Below are 19,980 nucleotides of genomic sequence, written 5' to 3' on the forward strand. Positions count from 1 at the left end.
TCTGAGTGTTTTTCTGAGCTGAGAATGTGTATCTTTCCCTTTGCTGAGGTCTCCTTTATTTTTGCTCTGCAATGTTTACAGTTTTTATAGTACAGGTCTTCTGTAGTTTTGTCAGATTTACCTGTAAATATTTCTTTTTAAATGCTATTGCAAGTGGTATCATTCTTAATTTCAATTTCCAATCATTCACTGCTAGTATATTCAAATAGAATTTATTTTTGTATGTTTGTCTTATATCCCAGCGGTCCCCAACCTTCTTGACACCAGGGATCGGTTTCACGGAAGACAATTTTTCCAGAGGCCAGGGGAGGGGGGAAAGGTTTTGGGATGATTCAAGTGCATCAGGCCAGGCGCGGTGGCTCACGCCTGTAATCCTAGCACTCTGGGAGGCCGAGGCGAGTGGATCGCTCGAGGACAGGAGTTCGAGACCAGCCTGAACAAGAGCGAGACCCCGTCTCTACTAAAGAAAAACCAGAAATAAATTATCTGGCCAACTAAAAATATATAGAGAAAAATATTAGCTGGGCATGGTGGCACAAGCCTGTAGTCCCAGCTACTGGGGAGGCTGAGGCAGTAGGATCACGTAAGCCCAGGAGTTTGAGGTTGCTGTGAGCTAGGCTGATGCCATGGCACTCACTCTAGCCAGGGCAACAAAGGGACACTCTGTCTCAAAAAAACAAAAACAAAGAAACAAAAAAAAAACCCAAAGCACATCACATTCATTGTTCAGTCAAACCTCTCTGCTAATGGTAATCTGCATTTGCAGCCGCTCCCCAGCGCTAGCATCATGGCCTCCGCTCCACCTGAGACCATCAGGCATTAGATTCTCATCACAAGTCACAACCTAGGTCCCTCCCACGTGCATTTTACAGTCGGGTTCGAGATTCTATGAGAATCTAATGCCACCACTGGTATGACAAGAGGTGGAGCCCAGGTGGCGATGTGAGCAATGGCTTCCTCCAGAGCAAATGTTCCGAGAGACAGACAGGGGAAGCTGCCGGTTTTATGAGTCCTGGGCCTGGAAGCTGGCACCACGTCATTTCCACCATGTTCCATTCACCAAACCCTCCTGTATGTTTTCCCTTCATCTCATCAGCTCTTTGCTCTGTTTTCTTTTATGACTTCTTTTCCATTGAGTATTTTTTCATTCTTATTTCCTTTGTGTCCCATTAGCTATAACTTTTTGTTTTACTGTTTGTTATTTAGCTTTAGGGCATGGTTTCTGAACCTGATATTTTGGGTTGGATAGTTCTTTGTGTGGGAAGCTGTCCTGTGCAGCGTAGGATACGTCACAATACCATTGGTTTCTACCTTCTAGTGATATGACACCACTTTCTGTGCAGCGTAAGAGCCGTACAGCATGCTCCGTCCTTCCGTCGCTTCCCCTTGGGTCTCTGTGCTATTGTCATACATGTTACTTACACATGTGTTATACGCCCCAATTTCATTATTGTTCTCTTTGTTTAAACAGTCAATTATCTTTTAAAGTCATTTTAAAATGAGAAAAAGTCACATACTACCCATTTGGTTACCATGGCCAGATCTCTAAACATAATCTCATCTGGTATCATTTTTCTCCTGCCTAAAGTACGTCTAACATTTCTTGCAGTTTAAGAGTCTATTGCTGATCGATTCTTTCAGCTTTTGTGTATCTTAAAAAGTATTTTACTTTAAACCTATTTTTCCTGTGATACACACAATTTGCCACTGTAACCATTTGTAAGTGTAGTTCAGTGGCATTAAGTACATTCACAATGTTGTGCAACCATCATCATTATTTATTTCCAATTTTCTCATTATACCAACCGGAAGCTCTGTAATCATTAGGCGATAACTCCCATTTCCCCCGCCCTCGGCCCCGGGTCACCTCTAACATACTTTGTCTCTATGAATCTGCCTATTCTAGATATTTCACAGAAGTGGAATCATATGGTATTTGTCCTTTTGTGCCTAGCTTATTTTGTTTATCATAATGTTTCCAAGATTCACCCATCTGTAGCAGGTGTCATCACTCCGTTCCTTTTCATGGCTGAGTAATCCTGTGTGTGTACTTGCCACATTTTCTTTATCCATTTATCTGTTGATGGACATTTGGGTTGTTTCTGCCTTTTGGTCAGTGTGAATACAGTTGCTATGAACATTAGTGTGCAAGTGTAGGTTTGAGTCTCTGTTCTGAATTCTTTTGGTTACACACCTGTAAGTGGACTTGCTGGGTCATACGGTAATTCTATGCTTAACCTTTTGAGGAACCACCAGAGTGTTTCAACAATAGCTGTACCAGTTTTCACTCTCACCAGCAATGTATGAGGGTTCCAGTTTCTCAGAGGCGAGGGGGATGGAGGATGGGATGCCTGGGCTGGGAGTCGGTACCCAGTGTTCCCTCCTGGTCTTAGATCAGGCTCATCAGCTTCTTGGCCATCGGAGCAGGGCTGTTCCCCATACCCACTGTGGCAGTCCCCTGGAGTCCCCCAGGCTTCACCAAGCAGCGCCCAGGTGACAGGTCCCCACAACCCCCTTGGACACGCTCAGACACTGCGGGGCTCTGAACAATTAGAAGCCTGCCCTCTGCTGGCTGCTCAGTGACATAGACACCGCCCCCCCAGGACCCGGCAACGGAAACAGGAACGCGCAGGCGCGGATCTCACGCTGGGGCGGGGCCTCGCAGGGCGGAGCTTCCGCTCCAGGGCAGGCTGTGGCTGCGGCACTTCCGGCTTCTGAATTAAAGCGGCCTAGGCTGGGGCCGAGCCCGGAGCCCCAGCGCTGGCTCAGCCTGGGGGCGGGCTCCGGTCCGGCCACCGCCGCACCCGGGGCAGAGGCTGCGCCCGAGGATCGGGCCGGCTCAGCCACGGCGAGGGAGCGAGGCCGGCCCAAGCTGCTGTCCCCGCGTCCCCGCCGCTCCCTCGCTCCGGCGTCCCCTTCAGGCTCCTGCCTTCGCCCACAGCCCCTTATCGCCACCCGCTCGGTTTCCAGTTCCACCTTCCCCGTGCAGCGCATTCACCTGCCGGGGTGAAGCCCTTAATCTCCCTTCCTCCCAGTGACAGCCTTTTCCGCGTTCTCTTTGCCACCTTCTCTGCGTCCTTTAACCCTGACCCTTCCTTCTTTTTCTCTTCCATTTTATCTTTTTCTGTCTTGTGTGATCCTCACTCCTTTCTCCCTGTTTTTTTGCTCTTTATTCTCACCCCCCTCACCTTTTTATCTCCACTGACCCCTCCTCTCCATGTCCCTTCTCCCATCTGTCCCCTCGGCCAAATTTTCTCCCCCATATTGGACGTCGTCTTCGCCCGCTGGCACAGCTGTCCCCGTCTCCTTCTCCAGGCTTCAGGGGTCTAAGCAGGAACAATTTGAGGACCGTCTCTTCCCAGGAACTGTAGGGCGGGCAGATGGGGGTTTGTAGTTTTCTTCTTCCTTTTGTGTTTGGAGAAAGGGGAGCTTGGAGGTGTTGAAGAGAGCCTGGAAGCCTTGTTAGGTACTGTCACGGCAAACCTGAGAGATGGTGTGTTACAGCGTGATAAACTGAGGGCCAACATGCATGGTGACACCTTATGAAACATTTACCTTTCTGACAAAACTAGCTAAAAAATATTTTGATTTTTTTTTTTAATTTTGAGCATCTTTTAGTGGGGAGGAACAGCTTCAGAAATTTAAAAATATTTATTTACAGGCTTGACTAGTATAACTTAGATAAAATGATTTGGTTTTTTTGGAGGCAGAGACCAAGGGCATTTGAGGACTGACAATCACCTTGCTTGGCACTCGGATTGTGACAGCTTCTTTAATACCTTCCAAAGGGTTCATTTGTTTTGCCGTCTCTTTTTCAGTTAGGAAAAACTTCTATTTGCAAATTTTCCCCTTCCTGTTTCAAAATAGCTTGAGATTTCAGTTGGTTTTTTTCATTGAGTTGAATTACACCTGGTTTGCAGTACATTTATTAAAAAACATTGCTCCAAAATATGCAACAGGCTAAATTTTGGTCTCCGAGAGGGACAGAAATTCTAGTCAAAACAAAATCCCAATAATCATATTCTTCTAGGATGTTAGTCATTTTCTAGTTATGGAGATGGATTCTTTACTTAAGCCTCATGCACCAGCTGCTAGCTTCATCCTTTTCTTCTTCAGCTTCCTCACCTCTCTCAGTCTTCATGGAATTGAAGAGAGGAGCCTGCTCTAAATTAGATTTTGGCTTAAGGGAGTGTTGTAGCTGGGGTGATCTATCCAGAGCACACAAACTTTCTCTGTATCAGCAATAAAGCTATTTTGCTTTTTTGTCATTCATGTGTTCACTGGAGTGGCACTTTGCATTTCCTTGAAGTACTTGTCCTTTGCAGCCACAGCTGGGCTAACTGGTGTGGGGGGTCTAGCTTTCCCTGAGCTTTTGAAATGTCTTCCTCATTTTTTGTAGAGATGGAGTCTGTCTACATTGCCCATGCTGGTCTCAAAATTCCTGGCCTCAAGTGATCCTTCTGCCTCAGCTTCCTGAAGTGCTGGGATTACAGGTGTGAGCCACGGTGCCCACTGGCCATGATTTTGACTGTATGCTCTTATTTATAAAATAAGCTAACAAATACAAAATTGTTGGCATAAATAATTTGAGGCCTAAAATGATATTATTTTCTTCCAGAGAAGTCTTATTTTCATTTCTTCCAGCTGCTGGGCAGAACTCATTCTCAATCTGATTTAGGGATTAAATTCTGAAGCTGAGTTACAGCCCTTCTGGGGAACATGTATTTCTAGTTCAAACTTGTTCTCCTCAAGTACAGCCCACTGGGGTCCGAACTCCCATGCTGAGAATTTACCAAGACCCCAACTGCGGGAAGTTAACTACGCTCCCCGTAAAGAGGTTTTTTTCTTCAGATCAGGTCTCTCAGGCAGGGGTCATCGCAAAGGATGAAAAATATAGTAGGAAACAGAAATAAAAGATAAAGTAATGGCAATAATAATACACAGAGCCAAAGGTATAGTTTATGAAGTAAAAGTTTATGAAAATAGATAAAGGAGGGTACCCGGATGGCAATATTTTACCCGCATAAAATATCTCCCCAACTGAAACTCCACACAGGTATTTTATAGGGTACATACAGGCTCCGGTTGCCAAGGGCAACGGGATTTGCATACTAACAGGCAGTTTGTTTTAGGGTCAAAGTCTCCTAAAAGGCTACTACCGCTCCTTTAACTAACTCTAACTAGGGGAACAATGAGTTATAAAATCGTCTTGGGGCAAACTTCTAAGTTTTATGATAAGGCTATTACTTTAGCAACAAACAGGGACATCGTTGCTTTGGTGATTGTGTTCTTGGAGACACAGATGATCCCAGAAGTCAACCTGAGCTGTGCTTTGTGTTAATTACTTGAACTGCATGGTACCATCTGGGCCCGGCTTGGGCATTAGCATGTCTATATGATCAGCTCTCATCTGGGGGGGGGGTCTACCTGTCAGCTCAGGCAACCTTTTGGTCCTAAGGAGAAGGCATGCCTTGTCTTTCAAAACAGGTGAGAACCAAAGGCCTAGTTTACAGCTGTCTCTTTGAAGTGCAGCTTCTACTGACCAGGGACATGCCCTCCTGAGATGAGGCAGCTTTTCAACTAACACATTTATGTTTTCTTTAAGGCAAAGCCATATTTGACTTCTGAAATCAAATCTTGTCTCCAGAAATACAGGGGGCATTTCTATAACTCCTTAGGTTCAACATCTCCCCCTTTTTTATTTTTTGAAGAAAGTGGATGGAGTTGGACAGCCATCACAGGGAGGCGTTGGTCTCCAGATTCTTGTCTTCTTTTCTCCAGACTATAAATAAACACAAGCAAAGGGTTAAAATAATGCCAAAAGTTACAACAGTGGAACTCCCATAGATCTTAAGATGATAAAGTGGATCAGCTGACTCTAAACCAGAAGAGATGTCATTAATAATGTCAGCTTCAGAGAGCAATTTAAGTTTGTGACTGAAGGTACTTAATATTTCTTGTTGCAAGTTTCCAATCTCTTCAATCAGATTTGCTTGGTTAAGTAGATGTTTTCTGATGTTTTCCCAAGGAAACCGAGTTTGATTATATATATGAGGTGTAACACAAAATTGAGTGATATTCCAATCGCAATGAAGTCTAAGTTGCTTTTGTAGACTTATAACCTGGTCTCCCAACAAGGTGACTGCTTGTGGTAAGTCAGCCACTTGAATAGCTAATTTAGAATCAATTTGATTTTGGGTAGACCATAATTGATTTAAATCGTGGTGCCAATTTTGAACAAATTCAGTGGTCTGAATGGTCTGATGCAGAGCCACACCTGCGGTGGCCACAGAAGCAGTGACAGCAATGATTCCCAAAATAGCTGCTATTAAGAGACCAATAAATCTTTTTGTACGTTTAAGAATGTGGTTAGAACATTGCTGGTGTTTCTTGCCAGACTGTATTCATTTTAACAGGTAACCACAGTCCTGTTCTGGCTTTGAGAATATAAAGTGTTTCTTTATAAGGATTGAACTTTATAGAATTGTTAATACAGGTGTAATGAGAACAGTTGTCACAGGTCTCTAGGAAAGAAGGTTCGTTATAAACAGCATGTCCAATCATAAATAAGTAAGGCAGTCTAACACAAACTTGAATATAATGAGTAGAATTTAAATTAAAAGTCCATTCTCGGCTATTGTTTGTATCCAAAGTGTGTGTGCTAATCCAGGCCTGCAAAGGGTGCAAAGCAGCTGATATTTTCCACAATTGATCATGAATAGGGCCATCTAAAATATGAGGAGCTGGAGGGCTCATACCATCATTGAGCCGTGTAATATGACTTTTAAGGTCAGTGTCTTTTACAGACATCGGGGTGGCAGTTTTATTCCAATGAAGCTTTTTAAAATTGTGAGAGGAGGCAGGATGTCCATAGGGACTCCAGTCTAGGACAACACCATAAGATGTGGACCCAGCAAGAATGCGCCCCGTGTGAGCTCTACAATTGTCCCATTGTACCCAAGTTTTAGGGTCAGAAATTATTACTTTCCTACAAAGGGGTATATCTGTGGGTGCAATTTTAGAATGCTCAATAGTGATGTGTCTGGTTGCCAGACACTCTTACCACCATGCTCACCACGCAGATCATGGCAAGAAAAAGATTTACAGATGTTTTAGGTACAGATGTCCGGTTCAATATCCCGTCTGCTTCTTTGTATTTTCTCTTCAGCTGTCCCCACGTCATGGTCTGTGCCTGACGTGTCTTCCGCTTTTTCTCCTCGAGTTTCCACTCTGGGTTTGATTCTTCTGTTTGGAATCCAGACTGTTGGTGTGTCATCTGTCAAAACACAAGCAAAAACTCTCCACCACACCTTTGCACATCCTTTTTTCCATTTATTTTCTCCATCATCTTTCCACCAGATAGGCTGGTGAGGGAAAGAGTCTGATTGTGGACTCCTATTCCAATGCTTTTCTATTGCTGTTAATTTATCTTCCTTACGAATATTCAAAAAATTTTAGGTAAATAAGGCTTGATTTATTCTATCTTTGGGAGACTGTGTACCTCCCCCTTTTTGTTTTAATAACATGTTTTTTTAAAGTTTGATGTGTACATTCTATAATGCCTTGTCCTTGAGGATTATAAGGAATGCCAGTAATGTGTTTGATGTCCCATGTAATACAAAATGCTGTAAAGGAATGACTAGTGTAAGCAGGGCCATTGTCAGTTTTAATGGTGGCTGGGACTCCTATGTATATAAAGCAGGAGTGTAAGTGTGAGAACATATGTCTAACAGTTTCTCCAGAGGATGGAGTAGCCATAATAAGACCGGAATAAGTATCTACAGTAACATGTACAACACCTAACTTGCCAAATTCAGGAATATGTGTAACATCCATTTGTCATAATTTATTTGGTGAGAGACCGAGGATTAACTCCTGCAGAAAATTTAGGCTGATTAATTAATTGACAAGTGGGACAATGAGAAACAATATGTTTGGCTTGATTATTGATTGTATAATTGCATTGACTTTTCTTAAATCAGTTAACATTTGTCATTTGCCAGATTTCTTTTTTAATAACAAATATAGGAGAATTTCACGGACTGGTGGACTCCTCTATATGTCCTGCTTGTAATTGTTCTTTTACTAATATTTGAAGAGCACCCAATTTTTTTGTTTTTGTTGTTGTTTTGTTTTAGTGGCCACTGCTCTGTCCACATAGGCTTTTATGACATCCAATTTAAAGCCAGAGCAGAATGGTGCTTTTCAGTAGCAGTGGCCGCTATCCAAAATTTGGATAGCATAAACCATGCCGAGAATTATGTGCCTTTGGTGCCTCGAAAGTCTTAGCCCCTTGGCTCCTTTTACCCAAACCAAAACAAGGGTTATAATTCATATTTAGCATAATCTGTTTAGCAGATGTATTAGGTATATTGATATATGCTCCCCACTGCTGTAACAAATCTCTTCCCCACAAATTAATAGTGATGTTAGCCACGTAAGGTTTTAAAGTGGCTGTCTGTCCATCAGGGCCTGAACAATTTAAAATTTGTCGACTTTGAAATATGTCAGTCATCGTTCCTATTCCAGTAAGAACAGTAGGAACTTGTTGTAAAGGCCAAGCTTTTGGCCAAAAACTTTTAGAAATAATTGTAACATCAGCTCCAGTATCTATAAGTCTAACAAAAGATTTGCCATTTAACTTAATTTCTAATTAAGGTCTTTGGTCATTAATAAAAGTTTGCCAATATTCAGCGGCGGATGTAAAAGCCACTAACACTTTGAATTAGCATTATTAAAAGCCAATATATGTAACATTAAATTTTTCAAGTCAGGCGGACTAACCGTTTTTTGCACAACATCTTGTAATTCATAAGTTTCATAATAAAACTTATGAAATCTGCACAAGTTTTATTAACATTTTACACAAGAAAACACAGACTGTTTAGGAGAAGCTCTTTTCTCTTATGCTCTAATATAGCACTGTTGAATTTGAGCAATAACTTGATCATCTTTTTTAAGATCTTAGTTTTTTTTTTTTAAGTTTTTCTTTTTCTTATCAGCCTCTCTCAAGGGTGGATCATGCTTCTGGGAATCGTTTACATTAGAAAGCAGCAGTTCCCAGGCTTAAAGCCGCTGGCCAGCCACGCAGAGCGCTCTTGCTTAAGGTGAAAGTTTAACCCCCCCTTTTTTTTCTTTTTTCTCTTTTTTAATTTTTGAACCAACACATTTATTTTTTCTTTAAGGTAAAGCCTTATTTGACTTCTGAAATCAAATCTTGTCTCCAGAAATACAGGGGGCATTTCTATAACTCAGTATTCTTAGGCTCAACACCCATCCCTCTGGCTGCAATGCTATGAAAATGGCCTATGCCCTCCTAGCTTCCCCTCTGCAAATAATACTGGGGGGAAAGTACCCCCAAACACTGGGCATACTTTGAGACTCCCCTTTGTACCCTGATCCAGTAATTCATCATTATCTTGATAGCTCATCAGTGCCTTCAAGCAGATTTTTTTTTTCTTTTTTAATATTTATTCAGGTTTTCTAGTTGTTCTCAGTGAACGGTTGGCTTGAGTCATCTACACACCTATAACTGGAAACAGAAGTCTCACCTATGTTGTAAAAAGGTATTGTATATGTTCACTGGTGGTCATTTTAAAATATATAAGCAAATTCTTTGATATGCCTTTCTTTAAGAGGTGGGGTTAAATTTCCCTCCCCTTGAGTATGAGTTGCATGTAGTGACCTTCATCTAATAGAATGTGGCAAAATGATGGATTGTGACTCCTGAGGGTGGGTCAGAGCAGCTTCCCCCTTGCTCTCTTGCTCAGGGGAAGCCAGCTGCCACAATGTAAAGGGATTCAGAGTCCTGTGGAGAGGCCCATGCAGTAAGGCATTGAGGCCTCTTGCCAACAGCCATGTGAATGAGCCGTCTTAGGACACTCTCCAGGCTCAGTGTGGCCTCTGGGTGACTACGGTCCAGGCCAACTTCTTTACTGCAACATGAAAGACTCTGAACGCAAACTACCCAGCTAAGCCTTCCTTGAATCTTAATCTGCAAACTGTGAGATGACGAATGTTAAACCAAGCAATTTTGGGGTAAATGGTTTTATATAAATAGTAATATGTTTGTTTTTAAATTTTATTATTTTTAATTTAATATTCATTTTGTGTGAAAAATGAAATCAATAGCTTAAAATTTTAAAGTAATATTTAAATAAAAAAGAATATGTTGTATGATCTCTGCTTCCAGTTAGGAATAAAAACAAGAGTTTTTCAGAACGGATGAAGTCATTTCCACAACAGTATTAACAGATAAGCCATTCAGAAACCCTTTAGGATTTATTCTTACTTCCTGAAGAGCTTCTATAATATGGTCTCTAGGCAAAGTGAAAACATACGCGAGCATTTGTCTTTTCCAAAGTAACACAATCTGACTATAACTAAGTTATTGAATGGAACTATGCTTTTACATAAAAAGCTTAAAACCAATTAAAATATAATTTTAGTTCTTACCTGCTGACTTCTGGATGTAGTTCAGCCAGTCACTTCATGATCTAGGTGAACACGAGTTCAGAGTATTTGGAGGTATGAATCTAACAGGTGCATCAGGTAATAATTTAGCAGATTCAATTTGTTTACAATTCTTGACACCCTAAATAAGCATTTTAAAAGTTTTCTTAAAACCATTACATAGTGATAATCCAGCTTATTCAATTAAAATAAATTTTAAAATTATAAATAAAATAAACTGCTCTGAAAATTTTACTTTAAGATTATTTATACCAAGTAAATTTACTTCAGCGGTGTTGAGGGCTATGTATTAAGAAAACATGCCCAACATAATTTTTTATAGTAATGATAAAGTCTATGAGACTATGTCTAAATCAGCCTTTCTCAACTGGGATTCTTCCTCTGAACCACAGAACACAGCAAATGGTGTAACTATTTTCTCCACCCTCCCAAAGACAGGACATAATGAGACCCATTCTAGATGCCAAGAAGAGGGGTTAACCCATTAAATAAAATGAATGTTTTGGGGTTAGGGTATTAAAGCTTAATTCTTTTAATCAACCCACCTGATAAAGGCTGGTCTGAAGAGTAAATATAAATATTCTATATTTTATTTACTAAATACCGTATGTAATGAACACAAACTACATGCCCAGAATTGTATCACAGGTTATTGGGGGGGGAGGGAACTAGTAATATAAAGTACAGCCTCCTTCACTTGTGAAAGATAAAATTAAAATGATCAATTAGTTACTATTAACCATGCAAGTAGACTATAAATGGTGCGAAACCACTGTAAATCCTGTAAAAATTCAACAAAGGAATGGCTCAGACTTTAAATCCTAGATGAAAAGTCAGGGCAAAATACATAAAATATTAGCTCTGTCACACCAGAATATTACATTTTACTTATTGCCATTATCTCTCCCACTAGATTTAAGCTTCATATAAAAGCACAGATTTTTGTCTATTTTGTTCACTGTTGCTTTCCCAGTTCCTAGAATAATGTACACAGTTGGTATGTAATAACTCTTTGTTCAATAAATAAGTGAAAAGATTGGAATGTGATAGTTTAAAGTGATAGTTGAAACCACAGAAAAAATGACCTCTCCAAGAAAAAGCCAAATTACTGGTATGTAACAGCAACGATAATAGCTGTACTTACCGAGTCCATTCTCAGTACATTGTACTAAGAATTTTTCCATATTAAGCTCATTTAAACTTCTAAATATTTGAGGTAATTATTGTCCTCATTTTAAGACAAAAAGCTCAGAGAGTGAGGTAGCTCTCCCAGAGTCACAGGATGAGCAGGAGGCAGAGCAAACTTCCATCATTTTCCACATCATGTATAAAACCTCAGTGAGGTACAGATGAGGGCATAAAAAAATAAAATGAGTACGTTTTATGGTTTTAATAATTATGAGATAACATTAGCTATAAAAAGTCATGAAAGTATAATAATTAGTTACTTACAGAGTAGCACTATTCAAGAATAAAGAAGAAAAAAAAGACTGAAAAGCAGCAGGCCCCCACCTTTTTGGCACCATTCATTTCCTTCACAGCCACCTTTATATCACTGTTTCTTGTTTCGTTTTTTTGGAAAGCAAGAGATGCATATCTAAAATAGAAAAGCAGAAAACCAAAAGGTTTTTCATTGACTTTAAATTACCTCAAACTTAATTTTGTAATCAGTGGCTCAAATATAGTTTTCACAATAATAAATGCTCTTATAAAGGTTGATATACTAAGCCGGGCGAGGTAGCTCACGTCTGTGATCCTAGCACCCTGGGAGGCCAAGGCAGGTGGATCGCTCAAGGTCAGGAGTTCGAGACCAGCCTGAGCAAGAGTGAGACCCCGTCTCTACTAAAAATAGAAAGAAATTATATGGACAGCTAAAAATATATATATAGAAAAAATTAGCCGGGCATGGTGGCACATGCCTGTAGTCCCAGCTACTCGGGAGGCTGAGACAGTAGCATCGCTTAAGCCCAGGAGTTGGAGGTTGCTGTGAGCTAGGCTGATGCCACGGCACTCTAGCCCAGGCAACAGAGTGAGACTCTGTCAAAAAAAAAAAAAAAAAAAAAAAAAAAAGGTTGATATACTTAGCTTGAAATCAGGAAGAATGTTTATTTAGGACAACTAAATAAAAACCAAATTAAAGATGAGAAATAAAAGATACTAAGCATTTCTCATGAATTATCTCCTATTAATTTTATATTAAAATTTAATGTAAAACATTTGCAAAGCTGATATATGATAAAGTTCCAGAGATTAGCAATCTGGGGACTATTTATACTAAAAAAATTAAAATTAATTCCTATGTTCAAACATAACCTCCAGATGACTCAAAGGCTTGCAATGTGAAAGTCAAAATTTAAAACATTTACCAGAATATTTAAGAGAATATCTTTATGGCCTTTTTGTGGGGAAATATTTAGACCAAAAAAACAAAAAAAGTTGGAACATCGAATCAGAACTTTAACCATATAATTGAGAAAGTCAGGCAAGAGCTATTCCTATAAAAGCACCAGACCCAGAGAGTGTCAGTGGAAGGATACATACCAAATCTGAAAAGTGGTTGTTTTCAAATGATGGGACTATGGATAATTTTTTATAACCTCCTTGTATTTTTCCATTTAATTGTATTTTCTAAATTTCCACACAGTACATATAATACTTAATAAAAGAAAACCCCACAGTTTGTTTCAAGGATTCAACAAGATGCTAAAAGAATCTTTCACATCAGGTAATACTACTAGGATTATAATACTACTTTAATGAACTGTATTAATACCACATTGATGAGTAAAATTTAGAAAGCATATACTCTTAGGTGAGTCCATTAAATAAAATTAAACACCTATTTTTTAACAAATTTCAACCCCAACTACAAACAGGATTCTCTCTTAATTGATAAAGATTTTCATATCTGAAATGAACAGCCATCATTTTTTATCAGCAGACAGTAAAGGTATTTCCATCACCATTGTGATTTGAATGATCTGACAATGTCACAAAATAGAAAGTAGCAACATACAGATTGGAAGAGATTATATACAGATGATGTAGCTATCTACCTAAAAAGTATACAAGTGTCATCTAAAAAGTAATTAAACTCAGAAATAATAGAATACAATTTTCTGAGCATCTACTATGTGCCAGGCTTTACTCCTAGTGCTTTACATACTTAACTCATAGTAGTTTCACAACATCGCTATGACAGTACTATCAACCTCACTTTATAGACAAAGAGGAAGCTGAGGTACAAAAAGGTCAAGTAAATTGCCCAAATTTATTCATCAAGTTGCTGACAGACCTGGGAATTGAGCCAAAGTTATCTCTTTCTGGAGCCCGTTCTCCTTAACTAAGGCACTCTACATTCCCTGTGAAACAGTGCGTAACAAGATAAAGTACACGGAAGTCAGTAAGTCACTACATACCACTAGTAACAAGCTACAAAGTATAATCCAAGAAAGATCTGATTAAGAACAGCACGAACCAATGACTGCAGCTATTTGTCTATAATGACTGCAACTATTTGTCTGCATGGCCCCCTATACTAGCCTGGGACCCTCCTGTGGGAATGGCCTTTGACTTTATCCCCACTGTGGCTGATGTCTGGTACAGAACCTCTAGTGAGCAGCAGGCACACAGTAATGCACATTGGACTGAATTTGGGAAACACACCTGTAATTAGTAGAAGAATCATAAATTGAAATTTCAGAAACTTGGTATTTCTGGAAATGAGACCTTCAATCAGCCTAAAAAAAGAGAAATAATATGAAGTTCAAAAAGAAATCTTGGCATACCTCAGATACTGAAGGGCAGAGACCACCAACATGTACCAAATAACCTTTATCTCTTCATAAGGGTTCAGCATACATTTCTGCTTGTAGGAAAACAGAATATACCACAGAAATGATCATCATTGTATTGAGATGTTTAAGCAAAAATGAAAACTTGCTAAATATTTCATGGTTTCTTTTTACTATCACAAAGCTTATCAAAAAGTTATCAACAAATATCAGCATGACCAGACTGAAGACCAAAAGCCTGGAGTACAGTGTTAAGATTTCTGGGCCTTAATCGTATCATCTTGAAAAATAAATGGGTATGGATTAGTTGATATTAAGTCTCTCATAGCTCAAATGAATAAATTACATCTAAATGGAGTAATCAGTTACAGCTGTCCTTTTGTATCCCTGGGGGACTGGTTCTAGGACTCCCTGCGGATACCAAGATCTGAAGATGCTCAAATCCCGTATATAAAATGGCATAGTATTTGCATATAATCCACACACATCCTCCTATATACCTTAAATTATCTCTGGATTACTCACAATACCTAATACAATGTAAATTCTATGTAAATAGTTGTTATGCTGCATTGTTTAGGAAATAATGACAAGAAAGTTGGTTGAATCCATGAATACAGAACCCATGGGCTGACTGTACATCACGACTAAAAAAGTCTGTCATTTGTCCCTGGTTCAGAGAAGTGCTATGAGAACACTGGATGTACACAGGATCTTAACTCCTTAGTGTTAGTGCTGGCTAGAGCTAGTGGTTTCAGAGACCTCTTTACACACATTCCTTTGTTTGGAAAATAACGTACCAAGAAAACCTTTCAATCAGACAAATATCAACAGCAGGTATTATGTAGCTTGTGATAATGTTAAGAGCAGATAAGAAAAAAACAGACAAATTACTTGAGTTAGACAGCATGATTTTGGAAACCACAAATACTGGGATTATAGATAATTTTTTTTCTTGCTTGACAAAAAAATTCAAAATTCTTAGGCTGTCATCTCATAGTCAATATTGTGAAGGGAACCTGGTCTGAAATCAAAGATTCACTAAATTGAGATTTGAATTACTAGCAAATCCTGTACCTGGCACATAGGGAGTACACAAATATTGTCGAATGAATCCATGAGTACTTTTACTTATGTTTTAATAATTTTTAAATAATAATGGGAGATTTGTAAATTTTATTGTGTTCATTAAGTAATAATAGTAACAAGAGTAGTCTAGCATTTATTGAATGCTCTGCTCCAGGCAACATGGTAAGCACTTTATATACACATCACCTCACATGATTCTCCCAACCACCCCGTGAGGGAGCTATTATTAATATTATTTCCATTTTACAGATGATGATACTGAGGTCAGAGGAGTTTAGGTCACAAATCTGGTGCTAGAATTCAGGCAGAGTCTTTCATCTTTAGGTAATCAATATCTAACCTTCTTCATTAACTTACTTCATTTAATTTGTTAATCTCTTTGGATTATAAATGTATTCTACAGAGAAATAGTGAAACTACCTAACTTTACATTTTAATATTGCAGTGAAAAAGAAGTAAAGAGCTATAGTACACTAAAGGAGTCAGAAGGTATACATTACACCCATCACCTAACCCTTCACTAATTCGATACAAAATATCTACTGGATACCCTATGGACTGCACGCTGTACTTGGCAGTGAACAAAATCCCTGATCTTGCTGAGCTAGTATGTAAGGGTGGGAAGGCAGTGAACCAAGTAATCAATCAAGTATCAAGTAAGCAAAACACACAGTATTGTGACAAGTGATATGGTGGAAAATAATGCAAGGAAAGAAAAAAAGTTACAATTAAATCAGATGATATAATATTTTAAGTTGTGTATATGTATTAATATATGCATAAATAAATGCATTGAAATGCTCACTAAAATATTCATAGTGGTTAGCGAATGTTGGAGAAACTTCAGGTAATTTTAATTTTCTTATATTTTCATATTTTATTTAAAAATCTTAGTAAGCCATTATTTATACAAGCAGAAAAAAATAAAACCATTGCTAATATGGAAAATTAAAAAACCTACAGAAACATACAGATACAAATAAAGAGAGGTAGCATAACTATCACAACAAATGATAGAATTTTCTCTAGTGCCTGTGATTATTCTAACTATTATAAGCATTTAAGGACTATCTAAAGATGAAAATACTCCTGAAATAGATGAAATTATTAAAGTGAGGGAAAGCAAATAGTTTCCATCACTAATACCGATTTGATAGATTAGTACTGGTTACCCGAGGAAAACTAAGAAGTTGGTTTTGTTCACCAGGTAACCGCACCTGGAAAGTGTCCAGTGAGGGCTCAGTGGAAAAGAATGCAGCTTATCTACTTGCTAACTAAATCTTGGGTTTAAGCTTTTAGCAATTTTCTGTTCTTTAAAAAGTTGACCTCCAACTGGCCAATTTCTCGTTTTGTATAAAGAAAAGCCTCAAACAGGAATAAAATATTAAAACAGCTCAGGCACCCAACACAACCCAGAAGCAGGTAAGTATTAATTTACAAATAGGTTAGGATTCCTCAGTAAATTGTTAAACCAACCTAGTGTAAACTTCAGAGTCCATCTATCTTGTTCTATTTAATTTTCTTTCCTTCCTGAGAAGTCAACTCCTGTCAGGTTTTCTTTAGCATCAAACCAGTCTTCACTTATTTCTTGGTAATTTCTACAGTCTAATAAATTGAAAACAATGAGCTATGAATTACCTACAATGTTTAACCCTCTGAAAAGTTATCTAAAAAGCATGATGACTCACTATGATAGTTACTTCTTTTATATACAAATCTAAAGATGAATATTAAGCAAAATAAGAGAACCAAGCATAAAGCTTCTGTGAGTAAGGGATTTATTTCAGCAGTCCCAAAATAAGAAATTCTTTTCAGTATGAGTGATCAGCTTCCTAGTTTCCGTTTAATTAATATTGATTCCCAGTTTATTAAAACTGTTACTCTTCTGATTTTTCAATTGTTATTTATTGGAAAAAAGACATTATCTTTATATACAGAATAAGAGAAAACTTCTTTAAAAGGACTAAGTAGTGCTGCAGCTCTTTATATCATTAAAATTAATGATCTTTTTGGAATGACCATAATCTCTTTTCATAGAGGAGAAAACTAAAAAAAGTACACAATTTACAGAGATACAATTAGACACAAGAAAGAAAGTTTTCAAATTGGAAACATGAAGCAGAATAAAAGTCCGTATTATTATTCAGCATTATCGGATATATTAGGTGACTTTAAAGACAAGTCAAGCAAAAATAAGAACATACTTAACATTCACAATCAGAATGATGCCATTGTAGTCAATTAAAAATATTTATTTTGATTTAATGAATAAACACTGGAGATATTTTAAACCTTGACGTTTTCTGGCAACCATGAAAGATAATATATTTTTATACTAACTTTTATCATCAACTTTCAGTTGATCAAAGTCAACATTTATATCACCATTTTTTAAACCGTCTTTCTTGGGTGACATATTTTGTTTAGGATGACTACTGTCAGATAACAAAGATATCTGAGGATTAAGATAATAAAAACAATAATAAGGACTAGCAATTATTGCGCTCTTACTATGTGACAAGCACTCTTCACTGGCATTATTTAGCCCATACAATAACTTAGAAGGCTATGAGAGTAAAACCATCAACCTGACTTCACAGATGAGAAAACGGAATCTAAGAAACTCATTGCGCCAAGTCACAGTTAACAAGAATTAGGATTTGAATCCAGTCTGTGTATAGTCACTCTGTGCTAACACTAGTATTTTGGAAAGTGTGGCAGATACACATTAGAAGTACTTGAGATAACTTTGGGAGGTATATATAAATATTGATAACATTAACCTTTAACAGTTATGTATTTAATTTAGTGTTTGCTTATGTATATCTTTTATTTATGGGAAGTAATATTTCTTTCTTATATGTAAGAGTGAATTATTCTTCACACTTAAATTTTTGTGAAAAGGAGAATCATTTAAAGAGAAATACAGAATAACATTACAGGTAACATAGGGCTATGGTAAACTGTGAAGATGGTACATGAATAGCTGAAATTTAGAAATACTATACTACACTATACTGGCTTTCATGCATAACTAGTTAATTTAATGAGACAGGGACTAAAATGTAATCCCAACTTAAAATAGATATTGTTTTATAGCCAAAAGTATGATTATAAAAATAGTTACATCTATATCTTATACTTTTAAAAATAATTTATTCTTCCTAAATAAGCAGGTTATACCATTGGTACCATTGCAATGAAAATAAAGCCCTTAAGAATTATCATGTAGTACTAAATGTATAAATTGTTTAAGCAAAGTACTAATACATAAGAAATTTAAATACATGAAAATCTAGTTATGAATCTGTTAATTCTTTGTGGATAACTGAGTTTTTTAAAAAATGAATTTAACGATACAACAATTTGTTAAAACAATTTACTTTTTATCATTCATGTTAGTAGAAAGGAACATATATTAATCAAGTATTTCACTTTGGACTTGGGAATCCATCTTGGGGGATTACCTAAGACCACTCAAAGAATGAAACCTTAAAGTTAAGACCAAAGTCAGAAAAGCAGAAATAAACTTCAACTTTCCTATCCCATTGCCTCCTGGCTTGATAATGGAATGTAACTTATGTTACTATAACACTTTGTAATTTGCTGGGTGTTCCTATATAGATTAAACCATCTTTCCTGATTGTCATCTGACCAAGATTCCCTTGGTGGACCAAGACAGAATGAGAAAACTTATGAGAGGCATTTAAAAACTATGTTCCTCATTTCAACAAAGGAGAAATTAAAACTTTGCTCTACCTAAAATAAATGGAACATTACTTTATTCTACCTCATGACATGAAGGTGCAAGATATTAGTTTTAATTACACTCATGCAACATGATGGTGGCCATATATCATGGATTTGCCCGGAACAGTCCAGATTTATACCTATTGCTGCGGTGAATGATTAACATTACTATTACTCTCTTTCATCCTCAAAAGTCTAGTGATTTGGTGATAAACTATATGTTTACCCTACTCAACATATATTGCCGATATCTGTTTCATTAGGCTTAAATACACCATTATGTTCCTCCTAATTAAAGTAAGCTATAAAGTAAGCTAGTTGAGTGAAAAGAAGGATGTTGGAGTCTCTAAAAATTATAATTTACTTAAGCCATAAAATTAAAGACTTGGGGCTGGGCGCTCTGAACTTCTGACTTCTGTCATCGATGGTTTGCAATGTGGGATATGCTCGCCTGAGGGAGGATCAAAATGATCTACTGGGAAGTTAGAGGAAAATACTAGAACTTCCTTTTTCCTTTTTTTTTAGACAGTCTCACTCTGTTGCCTGGGCTAGGGTGCCCTGGCATCAGCCTAGCTCACAGCAACCTCAAACTCCTGGGCTCGAGCGATCCTCCTGCCTGAGCCTCCCGAGTAGCTGGGACTACAGGCATGTGCCACCATGCCTGGCTAATTTTTTCTATATATATATATATATATATATATATATATGTTTTTTAGCTGTCCATATAATTTCTTTCTATTTTTTGTAGAGATGGGGTCTCTTGCTCAGGCTGGTCTCCAACTCCTGAGCTCAAACAATCTGCCTGCCTCAGCCTCCCAGAGTGCTAGGATTATAGGCATGAGCCACCAAGAACTTCCATTTTTATTTTTCATCT

General features: G+C 37.9%; 1 long non-coding RNA gene across 6 annotated transcripts in view; it reads right to left on the minus strand.

The window, feature by feature from the left end:
- Window positions 1-19,980, minus strand: part of LOC138373711 (uncharacterized) — an 81,172-nt gene that overhangs the window by 3,570 nt on the left and 57,622 nt on the right. For 4 of the 6 annotated variants that reach the window (XR_011234520.1, XR_011234908.1, XR_011233985.1 and 1 more), the window contains 4 exons: window positions 14,262-14,338; window positions 11,986-12,070; window positions 10,456-10,594; window positions 5,984-7,276 (listed from right to left, as the gene is read on the minus strand). This is a non-coding gene — a long non-coding RNA (uncharacterized lncRNA). Of the gene's footprint in view, window positions 1-5,983; window positions 7,277-10,455; window positions 10,595-11,985; window positions 12,071-14,261; window positions 14,342-19,980 lie in introns of those variants that run through there. The other 2 variants (XR_011235312.1, XR_011233703.1) reach the window with 2 other exon arrangements.

Source organism: Eulemur rufifrons, chromosome 1 (genome assembly GCF_041146395.1).
Source record: "Eulemur rufifrons isolate Redbay chromosome 1, OSU_ERuf_1, whole genome shotgun sequence".
NCBI classification, from domain to species: domain Eukaryota; kingdom Metazoa; phylum Chordata; class Mammalia; order Primates; family Lemuridae; genus Eulemur; species Eulemur rufifrons.